The sequence below is a fragment of the Elaeis guineensis genome, chromosome 1 (assembly GCF_000442705.2).
Source record: "Elaeis guineensis isolate ETL-2024a chromosome 1, EG11, whole genome shotgun sequence".
Taxonomy (NCBI): Eukaryota; Viridiplantae; Streptophyta; class Magnoliopsida; order Arecales; family Arecaceae; genus Elaeis; species Elaeis guineensis.
Window position 1 is genome coordinate 71,794,556 of NC_025993.2, and position 6,173 is coordinate 71,800,728.

The 6,173-nt window shown below is 33.3% G+C and overlaps 1 pseudogene; it reads right to left on the reverse strand.

Moving 5' to 3' along the window:
- Window positions 1-978: 978 nt before the first annotated feature.
- LOC140855885 (uncharacterized) lies at window positions 979-5,602 on the reverse strand (annotated as a pseudogene).
- Window positions 5,603-6,173: the final 571 nt, after the last annotated feature.

The following is a 6,173-nucleotide window of genomic DNA, read 5'->3' on the forward strand; positions in this document are numbered from 1 at the left end:
AAGCATGAACACAAGTTGAATCTAGCTTTTGTCATTCATAATCACAAGATTTTTTTTTCTTATTTTTGTCATTGTCAACATTGGCAATTCTAGATATATATTCATAGAACTGGAATATTGCTCAAATGTCATAGGGGAATGAGCTACATATGGTCTACAGAATATTATTTGTATGAGCAAGAGGAATTGTGCTTTTACAATATCATTGTTAGATGTCATGAGAAACAGAAGATCATGATTGGCTTTTGCCTAGCCGATGCTAATAGTGTAATATTTAATCCTACACATAAATTTAAGATTACAAAGTGGTCCCTTGATGATGTCTTTCCTATCATCTGTAGTGGAGAATGAAGTCTTAAAAATAGTTTATGGTAAGTTTCACATTTTGATTTTAGTTATTGTATATTTGTAACTTGAGTCCCTGTTGACCAAAATGAAAGAAGATTATCGTAGAATCATTTAGACATCTTATGTAGAACAAAATAAATTGCTGCAGAAAAGTAAATTAGATGCATCGCCAATCAAAATTGTGGATGGACATTATCTTCTCCGGCTGAAGTTTCCATTCCTTTAGCTTGTTTGTGGGGTGGCCTTTTATTTTTTTTCTCTTGGTACTATAAAAACTGTATGTGTACCTTCTATAATTAACACTCTTTCTCTTGAGCAATTTCTCTTAGGCTTACAATATTTCAATAATAAGCAAGTGATAAAGGACAAAATATTAAGTTACAAAGTGCTATATACTACCTTTCAAGCTCCTTCGGTGTAGAAGATGAGGATACTGAAGCTTGAGATTGCTTTACTACTGGATTTTTGCATGTCTTTGCATGGTGCCCAAGGTCACCACAATGTTTGTATGGCGCATTTTCTTTGATGTATTCTCATTTATACCTCTAATTCTCTTCTTTTTTGCCTTTCTAGAGGTCTTAGATTAAGCTTAGGAGGCAGCACCTTGTATCTAATATCAATTTTTATCCATTAGGCCTTGTCAGGTAATGATCCAATTTCTATTGCATAGGCAGTTTTATACTTCTTAATAATGAAGTGCTTTGAGACATAATTTTTCAAATTTGCACCTCTCATACTGCAAATGAAAGCTACACAAGGATGTCTGACACCTCCCACAAACGACAAGAATACCTTTTTCTTATTTAGAATTATTTCATCTATTCCATTACTCTTAATTACCATTCCTTGTAGTCATTGGTTCTATAAATATTATAATCACCTAGTTTGAGGCTGCTGTCTCTTATATACTTCATTACCATGGGAACTAAATTTTCTTTTCAACAGGCAACCATTCTCCTTTTTGCTTCCATCTTCATCATAATTTTTTATTGTATGACATCCAATAAGAAATCTAGGTATTAAATGACTCTGAAAGATTGTTTGTTACATAAGAGCACTTTCCTATGATACCAAATTGAGATCTACACCATAAACCAATATTTTCAACACTAAGATACTTCAATGCCTCCAACCTAGCCTTCTTAATTTGATTCAAAATATCATCATGCTCAACTTTTGTATATGCCCTTGCAGCTTCCTATATCTTAATTTTAAGCCAATGTCTTGAGAACTTTGTTTAAAAATTTTTATATAAATGCCTCATACATTTTCTATGCTCTGCTTGGGTGTATATATATTGTAATGCTTCTTCTAGTCTCTTTTGTCAATCTGATACAAGTACTAAACCTTCTGGAGTTCCGATTGATTCTTTAAGTACCTCTAGAAACTAAGTCTAGCTATCAATATTTTCATATTCTATTATATTGAAGGCAATTGGAAACAGATCATTATTTCCATCCAATGTTGTAGCAGCTATCATCACATCTCTAAAATTTTCCTTTAAGTGGCAGCCATCTAGGCCTATAAAAGGTCTATAACCAACTAAGAAGTCCGCACTACAAGCTCCTAGAGAGATAAAGAACCGATGAAAGTAATAATTGTCACTAACTTAATATAACTTGAGCTTTATTACACTATCTGGGTTTCTTCTCAAAAGTTCCTCCTTAAAATCTTCTATTTTCACAAAAAGAATCTACCCAACTACCACAAATTATGAACATGGGAAGCTCCTTTCCTTGTCAAACTCTATGATATGGAAGCTCAAGATGATAGAACTGTAATAATCTCCTTCTTAGTTCAATAGATGATAAGTCACCCCCTTTTTTTAGCCAACAAATCGATTGGGTTCCAATGGCACAGCAAAATGTTAAGGTGTTTAAATTTTTTTTAAAAAACACCATAGCACATCGAAACCCTAATACCCAAAAATTCTTGATAATAGCAATCAAAGTATGAAATTAAATAAGTAGGATAAGAAGAATACATGTAGCACTAATTCTAATTTTTACTAGGTGTCCAAGTGTTCGTCCTTCAATGGTGATCCACATAAGAACTGATCCAAGGACAGTGCCCCTTCCTTATAACCTTGCTTCAAGAGTTCTAGCCCCTAGAACTCAACCAGCCTCCAATTGATTAGATCCTCCTCCAGATCTGAGTCTAAACCTCTCAGAACCTCCTTCTAGCCTTGACCTCCTTCTTTAGGATCTCTTAAACCCTTTGTCCTATTAGGAGTAGGCTTATCTTAAAAGAATAAATCTTGTCCTAAAACCTAGAGTTGTAAGAGAGGGAGTAGATAAGGCTTGCGGGAATTGAGTGATTCAATCCATCTACTGCCCCCTATTTATAGGACCATAAAGGGTGCCAAATGAGAAGTCATGCCTCATCTAAAAAGCCATATCACATTTATGTATTACTTATCAGAGAGTTTCAAGCAGAAGAACTCATTAGAGTATGATACGTCGATTCCCTTTCCCTCGTGCGTGCGCATCAAAATGAGGTGTAAATGGCATCTCTTCACAAATCAGATTCATCCAGAACTTGCCATGTGGCAAGAGTATTCAAAAATGAATTTAGATAACTTGATGAGGAAAGAAGAGGCACCTCCTTCTGCTTGAAGCAGAATGACTCTTCATGCAACTCTTCACGTGATTTGCTTCCCATCGTGCGTGCCAAGTTTTTTCGAGCATCCCATGCCCATTCAAAAGGAATTTTCACTCTTTAATGTGTGCCAGGTAAGAGTCTAATCTCCACATTCCATAGGTTAGAGATCCAAAGAGTCCTTTTGCATGCCAAAACTAGAGTGGGCATGCGTCCCCTCTAAAATCTGTGCCAAGAGTCCCTAACCACTTGGACTCTTGGTTTTTTGGCATGGATTAGGGCTTTAGGAGCCCCATTTTGGACTGCCTCTAGATGACTGAATCTAATCCAAGTGCTTATCAAATTGGATTAGCCAAATAACAAGATTTGAGATCAAATATGATCTCCTAAGGAGCTAAGATTAGCCACATGTGCTAGCATGCTTATCGACTATCCGATTGGATCCAAAATTATAATCAACCATATAAAATAGATCCTTGATGAATTCTTTTATGTATGTGACCTATTGAGTTTCACATCTAATCAGCAGTAGATCCAGATACAAGTTGATGTAATTTGATTAGACTCTTTCTAATTGATTAAGGTTCAAATCGTTCTAACCTGAGTTCAGCAATCAAAACTCTTTCTAATTGATGATCGAATTAAACTCTTTAATTTGATCAAATCTATAAGTCAAGATTAATATCTAGAAATATATCATGACTATCTAGAAGATATAAAATTTAATTAAAATATTAAATATATTTTTCAGTACTAAGTTACTATGCAATTCAATCCTTCGATCATCACACACCCTGAATATATTCATGACTATGGAATCATGTCCAACTCAAATATATATTCATATCAATTCTTCATCAATCAGTGATGACTCCAATGATGAAGTATTAAAAATCTTTTCTAATCTCCATTCTGCTTTGACTAAAAACTTTTTGAGTCATCTAGAGATAAGAATGCAAAGAATGACATCTCCTCTTATTAGGAGTGATCGTTTCTTTGTTGATCGACTCACAACCTCTATATACACTCCTTCATATCCAAAACATCCCATATATGTCCTTATATCATGTCTGGGTATGAAATAAAATATGTATTCATGTACATAAGATTTCATGATGGTCTCAGGTCTAAGGATCACTTGCATAACTCCTACTTAGGAACCATCTTTTGACATGCAAGTAAGGCTCTATAAGATGTTCTCTATTGATGAGTCAATTCAGTGAACTCATTCTCTAATGAGTATCCACATCCTTATATTAGTGTCTCACACAAGTGACTTATGAAATCAACCACCCTCTCCATCGAGCATACATATAATATGTCAGTCTATCCAGAATATTGATCTCTGACTCAATATTTCTACGATCAAAAATATTTAAGATTAAGATTTTAGGTTTCACAGGCATGAACTCTTCATGGCTCTAAAATCATTATCCTAATCTATGAGATTCATAATAATCTTAAATATAATAAGATGCAGCTAAAATGATAAATCAATACCTTAATGAATAATATCATTACATGAGTTGTAAGTTTACAAAAAAAAATCTCATCGCATCACTCATGTGATTGGCTTGTAGGGTACTCTTCTTTCAAAATCACCCTATCACATATCCAAAATTATATAGCCATCTTGTTGCCACATTTTATGCTTATTCATAGATGAGCATGTATGAAGCTCTTTCAATTTTTTGATCCATACAAGCAAACACAACAATATATTAGTATATGCAATATTTTTCATAAGTACTAGATATAAAGGACTAATATTTCAATTATAATATCTAAAATGTGTGTCCACATATAATAGTGAAGCAGGAAGCCTCCAATAACATGTTGCATTTTTGCAACTCACCATCATTTTACTTAGCTCACTTTTGAAAACTCTTATAGCAAATTCATTCAATATAGCATACTGACTTAATGCCAACTTGAAGTATTCTTGACTTGCATATTTTGTCCTTACAACCATTTTAGAATTTTTATTGTCCATCTCATATGTCTCTCCCTCATACTCTATGATATTTTGATCATCATCATCATCAGAATTAGTACTATAAATACTGTGATAAGTACTCTCAGAATCATAAATTTTAGTATCTGTCTCCTACTCTTCATGAAACATAGTTTTATCATTGACCCCAATATAGTCATTATTTTCAATAGCAACAACTGAGGTATTAATGCCTATGCTAGCTAGGTGCTCACTTTTATTTTGCCTTTGGTTCTCCCTTAGCTCATCCACTCAAAACTCTCCTATTGTACTTGCAATATTTCTATATGTTTTAATTTGGGCTTGGCTGCCTAATGTTGATTGAGAAAATTGTATATTATTGACTTCTTTTGTGACAAATAAGAAGCACTCTTTTAAATCCTTGTACTCCTCAAACAAACTTATCAATTTGTGATCTATGTCTAATATCATGTAAGACTTAGGTGATAAATGCCTAACTACAAACCAAATCTTTATGGTCTCTTCAAGGTTCAAGTTGAAGGTATGCACTATATCAACATATAGATCCTTGTAGCAATAGCAGTCAATATCAACTAACTAACTCTTTTGTCTCCCAAAGTAGTACTTCATTCGCATAGAATTGTTAACATTCTTAAAGTATCCCCCAAATTTCACCTTCAATTTGAAGAATTGCCACTCCATTTCAAGAAGCTATATACAGAATAAATAAAAACACATGATATAGATTTTAAGAAAGAGTGCTTATTAACAAAAACTATACTAACAATAGCTACTTCCTCTGAGATGCTATTTAAGTAATAATTAAAAGCAACAAAAGATACATGGGATCGACTACTTCATTGTAAATACTATATCAGCTATACTCTATTCTAGCAATAAAAAATGGATGGTATTTCACATTCCTTATCATTAATATATGGGTATATAAGAATGCATAGTTAGAAACTAAGAAGCAGAACTTGGATGGATTCACATATAAAAATTAGAATAAAATAAAATATGCTACACTAATCATTGTTTTTCTAACACTTGCAATAATATGTTTTCATTTTTTCTAATATAGCAGAGGGTTTGGTTGAGTAGGGAAAAAAACTCAAAGGGGATACTGTAATCAAACATAAGGTTGAAGGAAGCATAACAATGTTAATGCATGGTACAACATTTACTTTCTCTAAATATGGATTTAAAGCCCAAACAATAGGAAACATCATTTACCTAGATTTCCTCAACCGTATCAAGTCGAAGAGAAGAG